The sequence below is a fragment of the Acromyrmex echinatior genome, chromosome 3 (genome assembly GCF_024713525.1).
Source record: "Acromyrmex echinatior isolate Ae372 chromosome 3, ASM2471352v2, whole genome shotgun sequence".
Taxonomy (NCBI): Eukaryota; Metazoa; Arthropoda; class Insecta; order Hymenoptera; family Formicidae; genus Acromyrmex; species Acromyrmex echinatior.
This window is the reverse complement of record NC_141854.1, coordinates 3072025-3091428: the sequence shown is the minus strand read 5'-3', so window position 1 is coordinate 3091428 and position 19404 is coordinate 3072025. Positions and strand designations below refer to the sequence as shown.

The 19404-nt window shown below is 30.9% G+C and overlaps 1 long non-coding RNA gene across 1 annotated transcript in view; it reads left to right on the top strand.

The window, feature by feature from the left end:
• LOC147910120 (uncharacterized) overlaps positions 1-15897 on the top strand; it is a 97036-nt gene extending 81139 nt beyond the window's left edge. The window contains exon 2 of the long non-coding RNA XR_015544437.1: positions 4715-15897. This is a non-coding gene — a long non-coding RNA (uncharacterized LOC147910120). The remainder of the gene's footprint in view (positions 1-4714) is intronic.
• The last annotated feature ends 3507 nt before the right edge of the window (positions 15898-19404 follow it).

Here is a 19404-nt window from a genome sequence, read left to right as displayed (position 1 = left end):
TCGACGTGTGTCGAGACGAGAAGGAAAAGAGAGGAAGGACCACCCACTTTGGCGAGAATGTGTGTGTCGGTTAGCAACGCTCTGTTAGGATAATAAACGTAATGGTGGCAAAAATGATGAAGCATGGCTCACGCCGTAACAATACGACGTCCACGAAATCGCGATGCACCGCAATGTGCACCAGACATCTCGCGTGCTGAGATATAATCAATTTTTCAACCGAGAAATCTTAAAATCGCGAAAGGAACGACAGAGATGACAGAAGGCGTTTTTCTTACATGACCGGGTCAGCTCCTTCCGCCTTGAAAAATTAAAAAGTTATAAATGAGCTTTTTTTATAAATTCTTGACAGTTTCGTTGCTTTTGGACTCTTGTACGCGTACCCATCCATTGATTCATGACACCTCAGTTTACGATCGTTTACTCCTCCTAAAATGTTCGTTGCAACGTGTTAATATTGGCGTGGGATGATTTATGAATCGGATACAATATAGAATGGCGGGAAATCGAGCGTACTTAATCAGGTGTATCACATGTATGTCAACTGTCTTATGATATATTATATCTATCCGTAAGACTATCCGTGAGATTATGTTTTTGTTTGCAAATATAAACGTATATTATGATATTGCGATAAAATTTATTTGTACGGCAGTACAAATTAATAAAGAAAATGAAAGGTATAAGTACGGAAACGATTTTCCTGCATTGTGTGCATTGTGTGCATTGTTGTCGGATGAAATGAGTTGACTTCTGTTTTCGAGCAATATAGTGGCTGACGCACTCTGTGGTCGGTACTTGTGATGTATATTCCACGGAGTCGTGATCTCGACAGTTACTGGGTAATGTAACTGGCTAACATGTTGGACAACTCGAAAGTACTGCAGAAGCTGACAGCGCTAAGTATAATATACAATCGTCTAATTAGATTGAAACCCTGCTGGTTTATTTGTTTCTGATGTAATAATTTTCTGTTCATATGAAATTTACTTTATTACATTGTTGATAATTTAATTGGTTTCTGATAAAATTTCGGATGTACAGCGAAAATAATTTTATTCACCTTTAGAATTTTTTTTAGAAGATGAAAGAATCTTATTGCAGATGATTTTTTTATCTTCTATGTTATAAATGTTTTATTTGAAATATTCAACGATCAATCAATCTGGTGGTTTCTCTTTCCATATTTTCCAATGTTCAAATTCCTCGATTCGATATTTCCTGGAATTTCAATTACTAGACTAACCTCTGAGATGTTTGAAACCATCACGGTTAATTTTACGATATTCTTTAATGTAAATTACAGTAAATTTTTTTCGATTAACATATAAAAGATTTAAAATTATTTTTCTGTTATTTACATTATTTATTCGGTTAATGCACTTTTATTTTTTTATGACAAATTTTAATAACATGAAAATTAAAGAGACAGAAAGAGAGAGAGAGGATAATACAAATATATTATAATAATACTATCAAGTATATCATTAATTAATTGAAATGTACAAGTATATTTAGCTGCACTAAGTGACTCAATTAGTATTATATTAATATTAATATTAATAGTAGATATTAAAATATTTATTTAATATTTAAAAGATAAGATATATAAAAATGTATTTAAAAAGATATATTTAATAATTAACATTAATTAAAGAATTTCGTCATATAAACATATACTTAGGAAATAATTCTAAAATATTATATATATAAATTCAATTAACGATTAATTATTTTTTATTTCTAATATCATCTATTATCAAATGTAAATATGAAATATTAATCCAAATGTTTATATTTTAATCTGTATTATTATGTTGATTTTTTAATATCTCTTTTTTAACAATTAGAAAAATCAACTCAAGTAACATCGATCTATTTATTGTATTTTTTTGAAATCAACATCGAGATTTATATTTCTCGCTTATTTATTCCTGATATGGATTTTTACTTGTTCTTACTGTCTCTTTCCAATATATATCGACTCACAATAAAACATCGGAGGAAGCGAAGGTGGAGTATGTATGTCATTGTAGACGGCACTATCGGGACAAATAGAAAATCAATTCTACGGACAGATGCTTGCATCCTATGGGTGAACAGACTTATTTATCTTTGTCGTCTCTTAGGTGGTTTACCGTGATTGTCTTAGAGAGTTGAGAGTCAAATTACGCGTAGAAGTCGAATTGATTATTCATTAGCGATGATTCATATAGTTCGACAGCGAATATGAAATTCAATTGTCAATCGTTAAGTTTGGGCTATGCACCAAAACTGCAGTCTGAATATTGAACCAGTTACCGTGCCGTTGAATAATGGAAACTTTTAGGTCAATTGTCGTATGCCGAGTCACGAATACTACTTGTGTACAAGAGAAACTTTTACGATTGTTGTATTTTTAAGGCAAAGAATTGCTCTTGGCAGAAATTATGAAATTACATTTCAAATCGAATTGATTTTTTGAAGCGATAATTTATTATTGCATTTTGATCACAAACATAAGAAGTTTGATTGATTATATAGTTTGGAATTAGATTATAAAATATTAAATTACGATTATATGAAGATTAAAATTTTTGAATAGATAAAACTTGAGTAATTGGTTTACAAGTGATTGGAGTTTTCGAGTAATTTATTTATTTTAATCATTATACATATCTATAAGAAATTTACTTCGATAAATAAGCAAAAAAATTACGAAGTAGCAGAAGTTGAGTTGTAGATGCTAATTTATAGATGGAGAAATTGTAAATGTAGTAGAAATGTAGCCGTGACTTCGTAAATTTTCAACATTGTCGTATTTCGAGTGGCAGGTCAGCAGGCGAGAACTTTTAGAGTTAAAATCGATCCGGAAACTAGGGCAGATTAAATATTTAACTACTCGAGCAAACGTTGTGTGACGAAGATGCCAATAAATGGACGAAAATATAATGACCCGCGTGCATTTATCGTCATTAATGATCGACCCAATTTCAAATCATTGTAGAAAAGGTCACGAGCCGCGAATAACGACATTTTACATTGTTCAAACTATCTTCTATATTAAACAATTGTCTGCAGTGGCGAAGCTATTGATCGCGAAGCTTGCGGATGGATCTTGGCCAGAATAACTGAAAGATACGAAGGAGATAAGATTTATTAAATGTTTATGCTTTATATTTTCTTTTGGTTTCATATTTTTTATTACATCGATAAACATGTTTTAGAAAAATTCATATAATATATCAAATTATATATTTTAGAAAAAAAAATAAATAAAAATCCTAATTCATTGAACTTTCCGTCAAATGAGTCATTGACAGGTTTTCCCAACTGAAGTGGATCCTGATTTGACTTAAATATATATAAAATTAAATTTCAGTCAATAAGAAAAAAATCATATCCCAGCAACTCATTTCACGTCTTGTATACACCTAATTTATGATTTTACGGTTACATCAAGAATATTGCAATGTTAGATATGACTTAACTGTTTTGTTTTTGGTGTGTCCTTTTTCAAGGTAAATAAATTGTTCATTAAACGCTTTTGACTACCCGGAGAGGAAGGTTTATAAATCGTTAATATGTATAAAACTGAGATGATTTATTAGTTAATATAAACTTCCAAAGCTTCATGGACATATTGAACTTCTCGTTTGAGATGAGTTGCTGAAATATGGTTTTTTCTTATTGACTCAATTTTAATTTTATATATGTTAAATCAGGATTCACTTCAGTTGAGGGAACCTGTTAATGACTCACATTAGACGGAAAGTTCAATGAATTAGGATTTGAAATATGAATATTGCTGAAGAGGACTCCAAAGAGAGTCGAAACGTTCAAAATAAAAAAGATTACACACAATCGATTAATAGTATAGAATCGTTGACACCTTCATCAGCTTATGACTCTTAGTGGCTCTGTAGATTGTTTATTTTTATATTTTATTTTTAAGATTTTGAGTCCTGCACGATTTAATATTTCAGAAACTTACACATAATATATTTGTTTTAAATCTCAGGTATATTTTCTCTATCCAGAGATTTGAAGTTTTGCTATTAATTGTCTCACACGACTTTTCAAATAATTAAATCAATAAGCCGACCGAACATACAACTCAATATACGTAAGTTCGACAGGATCTCATTAACCTAATTAACTCGATATATTATGTTTTCTCACTAAACATAATTTCGTGCTAATTAGTATCTATTCTCCGTGCGTTTTTACCACTTGTAACTCTCATTGGACGAATTACACATTCGAATGGTCTCCGTAGCATGAAAACAATATCGTTGCCATTACGCTAATGGACTGTGTTATCCCGACCACACTGTCGTCCAATAAGAATTATTTCGCGCGCAACCAATTATGCCGAAGAGCTCGAATGAAAAACAAATTGTACGAATGGCTCATTAATTATCGCGCGGCACACTTTACGAGCTACTCTATACAACGTGCTGCTCGTGGCGTCCTTTTTGCCGAAGATTTTATTTTTCCCAAGTGATATAATAGGACTTAAAAATATGTTTCTGGGGAACAGATATATTTTTATTTACAAAAATACGCTCTCTGTGTGCAAGAGCATGATATGAGGAAACCAATGTGATAATGTAATTATGTTTATAAATATGAAATATATTCTGCATGTTATGGCGTTTATTACGCTTTAATTATCAGTACGCATGTAACTAATTGTGCTAATCGGGCTGCTTTTTTTTCTCGTATGTTTCAGGTAAGTCCGATTGCAGAGTGCGAAGCGCAAATGAGCGAATCGATCGCAATTATCGTTATTCTGATTAGCGACTGATCGTCGCCGTAACGATAATTAATTACTCGATGTGGTACCGACGTGGTGTTTTGGGATGCGATTTCCCAATGGATGCGGCCATATTAACACGTACGTACATAACCATATATACGTATTCATACACGTGTACACGTATGTTTTACCCCTACATGCATACATATATATACATGTATACATATGTATATTTGCCTACATATGTACGTTCTGTTGCACAATCTACAGATGCAGTAGATACCGCAGGTATTCGGATTCCAGCGTACCACGCTCGTCTTACGATCTCGCAAATACTCGGTTCAGAGTTCATTGTCGTCGATCGTGTTAAACGTTTAATTTACTAATGAATACTGAATTCCCCGCGGAATCGCCGATACGAATCTTGATATTGAATCTTTCATGACGAGCTGTAAAAACTGCAAAAAAAAGCTATTTTCGTTAATACCATTAATTCTACGTCACTTTGCAGTCACACCCTAATGACAGTTGCGTGTCAACGACTGAAAGTCATGACGTACCTATTTAATATCCATTTGAATTTTTTAATATAATATTACTATATTTTAATTATATTCCTGAGGCTTCCTGTATAAAGATTATGTGTTTGGCATGCCAAGAATGAATCTGGACACGGAGAAAACCTACGAAATGCATAATCTTTATATATTTTAATTATCTTTAATATCTTTACATATTATTAGTTTATTTTCGCATTTAATCGCACACTATCTAGCTCTCTCACTATTATTTTATAAAACATATTATTGAAATTATTCGACGATGCGGAAACATTCGAAATATAGAAAACATTGCACGCTTTTATAAATTTATGAAAATTATAATAATTTATTCACATGTAGAGAATCTATTTCTTGCTTTAAATAACAGATCAATAGTTACATAGATTGTATACAGCCTTCGACGTAGTTTTTTGCTATTACTGTATACATATATATATATATATATATTTTTTTTATTACTTGATACGTTTTTCTTATTATTTACTCAGTAATACGTTTTTTCCGTTCCGCAATAAATTACAACGGATATCTGGTTTACGCGAAAGCTTATACAATCTGTAGCTATTATTATTTACGGAATGCTATTTAATTAATTATTAGCAAGCCATAATGCTTGCGTTAATGTTCGTTAAACTCGTGTATAGTACGATATTTAATACATTTTATCTTCTCATTTATCCATTATTAATTCGATGCTGCCTGATCCGTATTCAAGAACGCATGCTCATTATAAACATGCAATCCCCGTTATTTATGCATCCCGTTAATTAAACGTTTAATTGCACAACGTGATAACAAAGTTTTATTTAAGTTTATATTTATCCACATGTGTAAATAATATGATACGAAATTAAAAAATATTTCTTTGTGATATGTATAAACTGGGGGAAAAAATAGCGACATGACATTTCAATTTAACTTTGATTGTTTCTGCTATGGTATCGCTATACATGTCTTTGTCGATAGGAAACGATAACGTTCTACTCGCGCGCGAACAGGTCGCTGTTGGTGGACAATCGAATGGACGTTCGTCGACGATCGTCGTAAAATTAAATGCTGCGACGCGGTCCCGTTTCACGGTTGAGACTATTACTAACGCTCGTAAATAAACGACTCATTGTTAGCAGTCGGATACGGATATGGCAAAAATAACGATTTGTCAACGCTACGCGGACGACTGCGCGACTCGACTATGCACCGACTGTGCGTAACTTTATTACTGCTCTTCGAATTCTCCAGACGACTATAAACCGGAAATGGACTCCCTGGTATTGTCCCGGTGAATGTGACACTCGATATATACGGAAGCTTCAGCTAGACATCCATACAATGGTAATAGTAGGGATCAATAAAAGTGTAGTTTATTTATGAATTAAATTTATTATTTATTTTACATAAAAGTATACTATGAAACAATAACAATAATTATATTAGGACTCTCGAATTTTAAACAATACAAAAAGGCGCAATTATTTAGTGAACAGTCAATACTCAGATATTGGATTGATTGTTCACTAAATAATTGCGCCGTTTATCGTTGCTGACTCTCATTAGTCTATTACATTTCTCTTTTAGTATTGTTTATACTAGTTATATTGCTGTTATACGATTTAAAACTAAGAATTAGCAAAAATTTATTATAATTATAAAAGTGTATAATATTAAAATCAAATGTCAAATCCTAAAAATTTACATTTTTAAAAACTCAGAATTAAATTTATTCTAAAAACGAAAACTTTTTACTTGGAAAATGTAAATGTAGAGATAATATATTTTCAAATATTTATGTATTAAACGATCAACACATTTCTATTAGAATTAAAATATAAAGTATTACTCTTTTTTTACGCACATACATTGAAATTGAAATTTATTTAGAGATTTCGGAAATTCGAAACTCTAGGATGCACGTACAAGAATGTATCGAGTTTAAAGTTAATTTATTTATAACTGCGACGCGTGTGATAAATTATTTGTCACGTTTAGGATGAAATCATCTGTAAGACACTTTTCGTCTCAATATTTTTTATTTAATATCTCGGAAGCAGCGTTACAATCGCAATGTACATTATGGCGCATCAGTAATTCATAACTATCTATCCCGTAGCTTTCACATCGTTGCAAGTTGTACGTGGGCGTAAGAATGCTCACGCCCTTCGCGCGTTCACGCACTTACATTCGACGCGACGCAACACCACGCACGATCGACAACACTTCCACCTACGATCCGTTTGGCTGGATCTTGTTCCGTACATCGTGATCCGATATCCCATGGGAACATGTCGAGCATTTATTCTCTCCACACTCGCGTTGTGGATCCCGTAAGGATAAGTCCTCCAGTATCACACGCGTCGAATACCGTGGAAGTGAACCGGTTGACCGTCCGATTGTTTACGGAAATCACCGTGTCCTTGTCGTGAGACTCACTGGAGTGGAAATACCGTGGAAACGCATCTAATACTGCGCGTGCAAATACAATCGTGCAAATACAGGTGAGATTTATTGATTTAAGGGGGAATATTAATTAAAGCATTTTTGCGTGCGATGAATATATTACTGGCAATTGAACTAACGCTTTTACGATTATTATAGCTTTCCATAAATTTAATTTACTATCGTATTATGCGTATTACGATGATTGTAATAGAAAATGTATCAATAATATATTGATAATATCTATGCTTATTAATTCAAGAATCGGCAGAAATAATTGGGTTGGGAATTATTGATGATATACAAATGACGAATATTGATAAATTATATGAGAAATTTCTTCAAGCACCATATATAATGGAGTACACAGTGATATGATAAAATAAGATTCTTACAATGTTTCAGGGTTGGGTATGTTAATGTTTTTTTTTTAAATTAAATTAAGTTAAAATTAATGGCTTATAAAATTAATTAAATTAAGTTAAAAGTTAAAGGAATAAAGAATTAACTTAATAAAAGTTAAGTTAAGATTGAATTAACTTAAGTTTAAAAAAAAGTTATTTTTGAAAAAAATTATTTTTGAGACCAGAATGTCCTAATTTTTCTTAAAATGAGATTATTTTAAATAACCCTTACAAATATAGATTATTAGGCAAATTTATCCACATATAAATTACTTATATATAATAAGAGTCACATCATAAGGCGTTTTTGTCAAAATCTTGCGAAAGAGAAGGATATATGTTTGCATTATTTCTCTTTCTTTAACCTTTATCTAACTTTCTTTATCTTATGAAACAACTGTTCATGTATGTTTACGACTACATCGACTAGATATATATTACAAAAAAATATACGTAAAAATTTAGAAAATGGGTAGATGTGCAACTTTGTTCTACAACAATTCTTCATCTAAAGTTCATTTCATATTTATGTTGCTGAAATATAACAGTTGTGATACCTAAAATTAGTGTGATTCAAATATAAGCAGGAATTGACAAAATCTAGCGAGTAAAAACTGGCTACCGTGATGTGACTCTTATTATAAAGTCTCTTATCATAAAATCATTGAACTATTTCTAAATTAATTCTCTAATGTTTAAGACTTTATAGAAAAAAAATATTAGCATTAAGAAAGATAGAAAAATTTTCAATTTAAAAAAAGTTAATAAATTAAAGTTCAAAAATAATTAAAGTTAAAAATTAATGCATTTAAAATTAACTAAGTTAAATTAAAAGTTATTAACTTTTTAACTTTTTTTTTTAACTTTTAACGTTTCAAATTACTATCCAACCCAACCCTGCAATGTTTGTACAGATTAAGTAATTAATTTTATGTAGATGTGTCATCAACTTAAATTTATTCATAAGTATATTAACTTCTTGTGATGGTCGATTCATAGAAGATTTTATAATTTGTGTTACAAAGCGAAATAAACATTAATAATGACTGAACGCTGATGAAAATATTACGAGCGAATTTACCGCACAAATCCAAGCCTACGTCGCTGAAATAAAAAACCGTCTCGCTGATTTGATTTTTACAATCAAATTGGTCTCGTTTGGTTATACTCTTCGCCGCGGTGCGTATAAATGAACAAAATCAATTTGTTGTTGCGTGAGCGGGTAAAAAATTTAATGTTTCTGTCCGCCGCGCACTTAATAAAGTTATATTTGTAATTGAATGGAGTTTGCGCTTAAATTTTACAGAATAATTCATTACCAGCATAAAACGCTTAATAGGAACTAATAATTAACTTAATAAGAATTAATAATTTCGAAATACAATACGTTAACAAACTCACTTAATAGCTTTTTAAGTTATTTCAGTTATTATTTTTATATTTACCATTTTTTTCCTCTTGTATTATTATTTTTACCATTATAATAATATAGTCATAAAATAATTCAATTTTATGACAGTGGAATGATATGAATGATGCATTCTATAACTAGAAATGACGAGCTATAAATAATGCCAATATGATGTCGAAATACGGAATGTATTGATATTTATGGTGTAATCATAAAGTCATAAAGCGAATAATCCGATGGTACTCGCATAAAATATTCGGATGTGTGCGAATACTCGATAACGAGAGTTTAACAGTCGCCATGGCCTGAGTATAGAGTCGAGGGAAGAATGAAATCGCAAAATACGAAAGGAAAAGCAATCCTTTAATCACCTCTCCTGCGAGGCTCTTAATGAAAATCTGCGTTCTTAATTTTACAATTAATTTTATTCGCGAGGGAGAAAAGTGAAGGTGAAAGGGAAAGAAGGAAAGCGTCGATCTTGCGACTTTACGAAAGGGTAGAAAATCGTTGCGACATTCTCGTGTACTTACTGGGGGGAGGAGAGACGGGGATATAATTAAATAAAATCTAACCGAGGAAAAATTAATTGCATGATTGTACTGAAAAGAGATTTCCATGCCATGAGATTTCCAGCTTTAATTACGACTCCAATGACTGATGCGACTCGAATAAATGATAAGATCCTGCGTGGTTTTGTTAGCTTTTCATTTCCTGTTTCTTCCTTTCTCTCCCCCCCCCCTCTCTCCCTCCCTCTCTTTTGCTTTTGCTCGCTTCTTTCTCACTTGTCATTCTGTTTTATCTCCTTTCATGAAAATGCAATTACATTGAAATGTATCAATTTACTGGTTACATCAAGGTGTTAAATAATTTATCGTTTTGAGTAGGTATTCGTGCTATAATTAAAGCGTATAATTTTCATAATTGAGTATACGATCGGGAACAAGTATTTATCATGATTTGTATATGTACCAATTGTCGGCGTATATGACTATCGACCGCTTTGCCGATCATTGTTGATAATGTTTGAATATTACCTAGTGGGTTGTTAAATGGAAGGTTTAACAATTGTAATCTCAATTATAAACGGCGTTATTTTCTATAATCCTGTATAAATTTGCCGTTATTAACCAATTAGATCGTTTATGATAGCTGAATTTAACTTCATTAACATTTATGTTTACCTTGAATTTGAACGAAGCGATGTGATACATAAAAATAACAAAGAATTCATTTATTATCTGTACATCAGTTTATAACTTGTACATAAATTATTCATAATAATATAATGTATTATATATTCTTTTCATAATTATTAAAAGCTCATAGAGTCTTAAATATTGTAAACATTTATCTGAAGAATCTAATATTTTCAATTTATTCAATAACGAATAGTATTAATTAAAAACAGTACATTACAAAAGGCAGGATTTTAATCTATTTATTATATATTGTAATATAAACGTAAATTTATTTTGCGCAAATATATGTTCACAATTATGACTTCAACTTTAATATATCCTCTCTTGTAATCTCAATTATAAACGGCGTTATTTTCTATAATCCTGTATAAATTTGCCGTTATTAACCAATTAGATCGTTTATGATAGCTGAATTTAACTTCATTAACATTTATGTTTACCTTGAATTTGAACGAAGCGATGTGATACATAAAAATAACAAAGAATTCATTTATTATCTGTATATCAATTTATAACTTGTACATAAATTATTCATAATAATATAATGTATTATATATTCTTTTCATAATTATTAAAAGCTCATAGAGTCTTAAATGTTGTAAACATTTATCTGAAGAATCTAATATTTTCAATTTATTCAATAACGAATAGTATTAATTAAAAACAGTACATTACAAAAGGTAGGATTTTAATCTATTTATTATATATTGTAACATAAACGTAAATTTATTTTGCGCAAACATATGTTCACAATTATGACTTCAACTTTAATATATCCTCTCTTTTTTAATCTAATATATATAGAAATACCATATTCCATTATAGAAAATTGTATTATTCATTATTTTTATATTCATGTTAGTTCTATCAATGATATTGCGATAATTTTCAAATAATTTAGTTTAGGTTTTAATTTTGAATGTAAGGATTCTAAGTATAAACTTTTTCTACAAATATTCACAGTGTGACAGAGAAAAGACGTTCAAAGGACTTGAAGGGAATAGAAGAATCAAAAGTCCGTACACCTGATCCACGAAAACTACAAGTCACCCTCCTTCCGCTTATGAATGACGGTGCAAATACTATGTTTTACGAATGAATGGAGTGACGTTACATGTCTCTCTTGGAGCACATGGCACTAGCTCGTGCATGCACCTACACGAATATATTTGTGAATTTACGTTTCCCACGATATCCATTACGGATTTATTTACCCTTTCAAGCAAACGCGCGCGATCTCTCCACACGACCAACGTATGAATGATACTCGACGTCTATTCTTGCGAGGAAACGCGCGGAGAAAAATTATACCTCGCCGGATGTAATCCTTGATGGTGATGACAGTTTCGCATTCTATTATGATGATAGTTTGCGCAATTGCTATGTTCGAGAAGCTTTTAAGGATCGTGTAGCTTTTAAGTACTAGACTTTGAAGTTTATGCGAGACGCATAGATTGGAGGATTTAATAGTTCAAAGATCGATGGATTAGACTTAGGATTTCCTGTTATCTGCATTACATCTCGCAGGGAAGTTTTAATGGTAACGATAATGTGAGTGTTTTCTGACATATAAGTATCGTTTTGATGCTTATATTTACAACTATAAATTGTTTTTAATATAAATACGTATTAATCCTTGCTGGTAATGTGAATTTTAATTGCACGGTTAATTTTTTAAATTCTGGATATATAAATTTAAATTTGTACAAAAATTGAGTAAAATACTAATCCAACTTTTATGATACAAAAGTTCGTTGTTGAAGTTTTTACAAGTATGTAAATTTTTTTTTAGATTTTTACACAGTTCAGATATATAAAACTCAGTATCACAGTTTCGAAAATCTAGACTGCAAACAGAAGGTGAAAATTTCAAATTGCCGACGAGGGTTAAAAGCTCATTCACACATATTTATTAATAAATAATGAACGATTTATTATTAATAAGCCACACAGAGAAAAAGATTTGCTACGAATACGAGATGAACCAAAGAATCTCACATCATATTTTCAATTCGTCTTAATTATTATAGATTTGTTATAATAACAGATATTAGAAATTTAATATAGGTATTTAATGACGGTACGAATGGAATGTAATGATGAAACCCGGATGGAGATGATTGATTAGCTTGGTATGATGTTTCCGTTCGGTATTAATTGGAAGGCAATTAATTAATTTAATAACTCGTTGGGTAATTCGCACAGCCTATTTTACGAACCGCGAGGCGCAACGGATCCGTTCTATGCAGCCACGTGTAATTCTTGGCCGCATTAAAAAATTTGATATTAGCATATTTCAACGATTATTCTTGGAAAGAATCTATGAAACAAACATCGACCATGTTGTCTTCATAAAGAGATTTTTCAATTTTTCATTTACTGCAGCATGAAATCAAGCCCGATCTCGTAATGTTGAGCACAATTGAAAAAAATAGCCTTCTAACATAAGATATCTTTGATTATATCTCTGGAATATACGATCTGTGATTGTATTTCGATATCCATTGATACTTTTGACACACGATACACGAACGCGCAATGATACCTCGTTATACGTAATCGACATGTATCCCGACACACAATACGTGTACGCATGCACGCGTTAAAGTTATATCGAACTAATTAAATGTATTTCGCATATATCGAGGCCGAAGGCTAGATTCGTCGATAGGATTGTACTGATCAATAAGTCACACGTGAGGTTGTCGACCGGTGAATGACAGTCGTTGTTATCGCGCTTGTATAGTTGTATATCCTATCTTTCGCAAACTTACAGTGTGAATCATCGTCATTAAGAGCGATCCACGGCGCCATGAACGCCAATCACGAATCACGCCGTTGAATGCACGAATATGCACTTCGTCGCTGCGTTATATGTTGCTTAATGATCAAGTCCGGAGTAAATGTAATCTGATCACGGATTGGATGTGATCTGATCCGAACAGTGTGAGTTCAGTAAATATCACATTTCTTTTAATTATTTTAAAGTTGTCTTAATATTTATTATATATATTTTCTAAAGGTATTTTCAAAATTGCATTCACTTTATTGCATTTTACATCATTTTATTTAAGTTTATTATTTTAACACAATTCGTTTTTTATTTTATTCTAATTTGTTTTCGATAAATTGCCATGAAGAATTTAGAATAGATCAGAGTAACGTATAATAAGATATAATATATAATATAAAATGTAGAATATTAAACATAAGAGAACTTGCATATTTTCAAACCTTGAATTTTTTTAAGCCTTGTATATTTTTGAAAAATAATTGCAAAATTTATCTGAAATAAACTTTGCTTTGTCTTTATAAAAATGTAAGCCGTTTCTTATTACCTACAGTTTTTTATATTTTTTGTTGCAATCCTGAATCTATTAGCATGTAAATTTGATTGGTTTAAAAAAATATGTTTGTCTTGTGACAATGATAAAGCATTTATTGTAAATGAGTGTTTTCCTTTTGTTGCGCGTTGCATACCCAATATATATCAATATATATATATATATATATCTGAAATAGCGCCCACTAATCATACAGTGCTATTTCTAATAAAAAATTAAATTGAAAAGTGTTCTACCATTTTGTAATTTTCACAATAGTTAATGAGATATGAATTTCTAAAAATTGCTGAATAAATGGATAAAATCGATGTATAAGACAATTTTAAAATATTTTTCAATATTCTTTGTGAAATATTTTAAAGATGTTTCTTAAAGAATTTTCAAAGATATCTTAAAGTTGTCTTATATGTTGATTTTTAGACATTTTGCTCATTAGATGACTAAAAAGAATATTGCGAAAATTGTAAAATGTTAGAGGACTTTTTGACTCAGTTTTTTATTAGTTTTATATAATAACATTATATGATTAGTGGGCGTTATTTCAGATACACTCTGTATATATCACAAAGGGGTTAAAACTCGTTTGAGGAAAAATACGATTGCGTTAAATCGATTAGGTTTTAACTGTCCCCTGCAAAAAAACGAAGATAGCTGAAATTTGACAATATCTCGCGTTTTAAGTGTTTACTTGATTGCTGAATTATGTGACGCCCGCGAGCGATTGAGGAGAATTTAATCCTGATGATGTTTGGAGATAGGATGCTTTATGGCCTGTCGGGAGTGGATTAATAAAACTGGGAATTGAAAGTAGATTTCTTTATTTATTCGAAACAAATATGAACTGATTGACTAGTAAGTACCAAAAAAGAATCTTTTTCCTATCTATAAATTGATCGTATCTTTAAATTGTTATCGAACAAATGATTTGTGATCTGTAGTATTAGAAAATACAACGATTTAAAAAATATAGCCAATTTTAGAACGAATTTAATTTTTTGAAATTTATGTGTTATATACGTGCATAATAGTGGTTAATCCAAAAGTAATAATTTGATGGAAAAGGTATCATTACTTGCAAAATTTTTTAATCTGTAAAATACTCAGTCATATAATTATTATCCATTTAGTTACGCAATGCGAATACGAAATATGCATTAAATTTATCTAGATATATAGATATATATGAAAACAAGAAAAATCAGAAAAAATTATACTCGATTTTACTTTCTGCCAGGAGATAAAGTCGCGTGATTCGGTTGCAAAAGATCAAAACGTTTATTTCTATCTACTGTTTGTTGCGTTTGGTGTATGCACAGGTGTGTTATGAATGTCAAATCCACTCTCGATTGCTAGTCGGTTATCGTTACGTTTGATCGCGTAAAAATCGTGTCTGTAGAATGTTCGATGAATAGAAAGTCACGATCGTAGTTGTTGATTACGATTCGATCGATATATAGGTAAGTTGTTTGATCACGCAAAATGATATGATATTGAAATATACTGACTCGACACTTTCAATAACGATTGTATTTTTCTGCCATTATTTACTATGATGCTCATTTAATTTGACGTCATCGCCTTTTGCGGTAACATCATTGCTTGTGCAATTTAAAAAGCAGCTCGAATTTACATAGTTAGATAATTGTATAGCAAGTGAATTTTAAATTCACAATGGAAACTCTATTTTACGGTGGATAGATTCAACAAATCCAAAAATTAACATGTGCGTTGGCAAGCGTGATGAATGCGAAACGCATGTAAATAAATTAATGACTGGAAACTAAAAAAAAATATAAAATAAATCTAATTTTACATCTTCGCTTTTTAGATACGTATATTGTGCAAAAATACGAACTAATTATAACGCCACAAAAACACGACAGCAACTTTCATTTAGCAAACGGCTGTTTTCTTATTATACAGGTTCTCTTAACACTTGACTGTTTATTACAAATATGATAATGCACTCTCTAATATAATATATCTGTTACTCAATTTCATATCTTTTTTAAATTTAAAGGCACTTTCGCGTCTGAGAAGGTGTTTAATCCTTGTTTCCGGTTATTTTACATTTTATTTTTCACGCCTCAGATTTTCGCTCCGTTGAACTAAAAACTACAGCAATTTTTTTCTTTGTGACTTTTTAATATTTCTTGTTTTCTAAGTACTTTTCGATTTCTTAATATTACTTTACACGTAATCTTCTCTCTAATATTATCATTGTATTAAAATTTTCAAACATATATTTAATGACATTTCAAGTTTTAAGAAATTTTGTGTAAATAAGACATTTTTTAAATATTTTTTTATAGTTTTATTATAATTTTTAATTTATCTCTTACAGTTATACAGGGTATCTGGAAATAATCGGCAGGTAGAGAGGACTAAACTGAATCGAAAAATCCTCTACCATTTTGCAATTTTCGCAATAGTTAACAAGATATTAATTACTAAAAATTGCCAAATATTGGTCTTGAATAATTTTTTACTCAAATACTATCAACTTTATAGAACAGCTGCAAGAGACAAAAGTCATTTATTTTCTTCTCATAAAGTTCTAAGAATTTTTTCAGAATTTTTTATCAACTTTTTAGTACTGCATTTTCTTTTTTTTTTACCAACATGAGAAAATACGATATTAAAAAATTCTAAAAAAATTCTCAGAACTTTATGAGAAGAAAATAAATGATTTTTGTCTCTTGCAGTTTTTCTGTAAAGTTGATAGTATTTGAGTAAAAAATTATTCAAGATCAATATTTGGCAATTTTTAGTAATTAATATCTTGTTAATTAATATCTTGTCTATTGCGAAAATTGCAAAACGGTAGAGGACTTTTCGACTCAGTTTAATCCTCTCTACCTGCCCATGAAATATTTGGCGATTATTTCCAGACACCCTGTATAGATATTATAATACAATATGAAAGTACATTTCAATAATTTAATTGAAATTATTAAACTGAAATTTTGAAGAAACAAGAATTGAATTAATTTTTGTCATCTTACGGTGAAGAGCCTAATTCACGAAAAGCCATTTACTGACGATTAAAAATTATTTACAATTTTCGACATTTTGATCGAGGAACAAATTTGCTTCGAAGCGGTGAAAAGATTTAAGAATTGGAAGCGTGATTAAATTTTTTCGCGAACAACTTCCGCGAACGTTGATGATAAGATAAGTAGAAATGATGGATGAACTAGCTAATTGTGACTGTGGGCGCTGAATTTACTGTACGACATTTAAGTGTGCATGCATCGTGTTACACCCAGATTTGCTCCGGTAGCCTTTCTGTGTCGGCGGTTGACCGGCGAACCGATTATCGACGGACATAATTCGATTGTGTAATGGCCGGATAAACGCGTTGGATGACGATGATTAAATTACAACGCGACTTAGCGCAAACGTCCACGTGTGCATAATTAAACGGACCAGACAGGTATCTAAATATGTAAACGTCAAAATGGATGATGATGGCCGAAATGTATAGAGAATTTGTTTATGAGTTACATTTGTTACAGTTAAAAAATGTCACGTACATATTGATCTGCGGACTTAGAGTAGAGAAGAAAAGACACGGATCAATTTGTATATCGAAATAACGGTGAGTAGAATGAACAAACTTATATAAATGATAACGATAATTTATGTATGTCAGTTTTTTAAAAATACTGAAGATGATCCAATAAAGGTCGAAACATTTATTATTATTATAGTTATTTTGACAAATAAATGTATTATATGAAGATATTATTCACAAATTTGAATTAGCGTTGGCTTTTATGCTTCTTTATTAATTAATTTGATTTAATCTTAAAGTCGTTTTATATTATTAATTTTGTCAAAATTATGAATAGCAAGATTAGTATGAATTAATAGCGACGTAACGAACAAAATTTTACTACTTTTTCGATTAGCAAATATGTATTATAGAATATGTATATAAATATATTTGTATGTATATGAATATGTAGAAAAACAAAAATTCAATCTTTTAAACGAAATGATTGAATCTTTTAAAATTATACCATTATAATGTTATTTATAAATATAATATAAAATATAATATTATTATTTAAAAAAATATTTTGATGTAAAACGCATTTCTCTGTTAATTTATTAAATAAAACTTATATTATCTAATTATTAAAGTTGAGGTAATTCGTGTCTTCATGCGAATTATGATCAATTAGTAGACGAAGGATCTCGGATTTATTTCCAGCCTTCATCCTACGTATGCCTCGTAATTATGAGATTGAAGTACATTCCAGCAAACTTTTGCTAGACCTGACTGTATTCATAAAGTCCACTGCAGCAGTATTTGATGATATTTTTCTATATTCTCTCTTCTCATCTCTATCAGAGAGTAGTGCAGATCTCTTTTGTATATATCCGTTGATATATAGGATCTACAGTTTTTAACGCTGGATCTGATTGGAAAAGGTTGTCATGGCAAAAATACTTTCGATAGTTTGCCTTCCGAGATAACAATCAAATAAAATCTTATGTGTGTTTTGGATGGATTTGAACCAAGATCTTTGACATAGAACAGCCACACAACTCTCTACCTCACGTTCACAATCCTAATTTACCTGTCGCAAAATTTTCTATCGAAATTTTTCTATCTCAAAAACAATTTATATATTTTCTATATGTCATAAATTTTATTTTGCTCGGTTTCTTATTATTTTCTTATTATTTTGTTTATCCGAAATAGATGTAATTCTCAGAGCGATTGCTGCTCGTATAAATCAAAGTATCTTTTAAAATCATTATTTAACGGAAGCGACCAAGGTAATTCGAAAGTTTTTGTGCACCGAAGCACTTCTCCTTTTTAATTATTCCGACCTCGTAGCAGACTGTTGCAGAGGGCATGAATTTGCGTCCAGCCCTTTCGAGAAACGTTTTGGTCGCAGTTCTTGTAGGTTCCCGTTCGCAACTTGACTTTTTATCGTCCGTACTTCCGCCGTCTTAGAAGAGCGCGCAGTTGATTCGGAAATCCAGATAGAGAATGGCGATGGGGCGTTGGAGCGTTAGGGGAGACAAAGTTGGCGAACATTAAAGTAAGGAGTTAAAAGAGATCAAACCTACCCATTTTCTGAACAGAGGCGTGCAGAGACTAAATCAGTGCTGAATCCTCCGGGCGAAATGGAGCAACGTAGTTGCTTAGGTTTCCCAATCAATCGATGAACGCGGAACTTTTTCTAAACTTCCATGCAATTTTCGCTGTTCTTGCTTTCTTCCAGATTTTTAATTGTAATTATTATTTTTATCGCAAACCTTGAAAATCGATAATATCGCGTTTTAGTGAG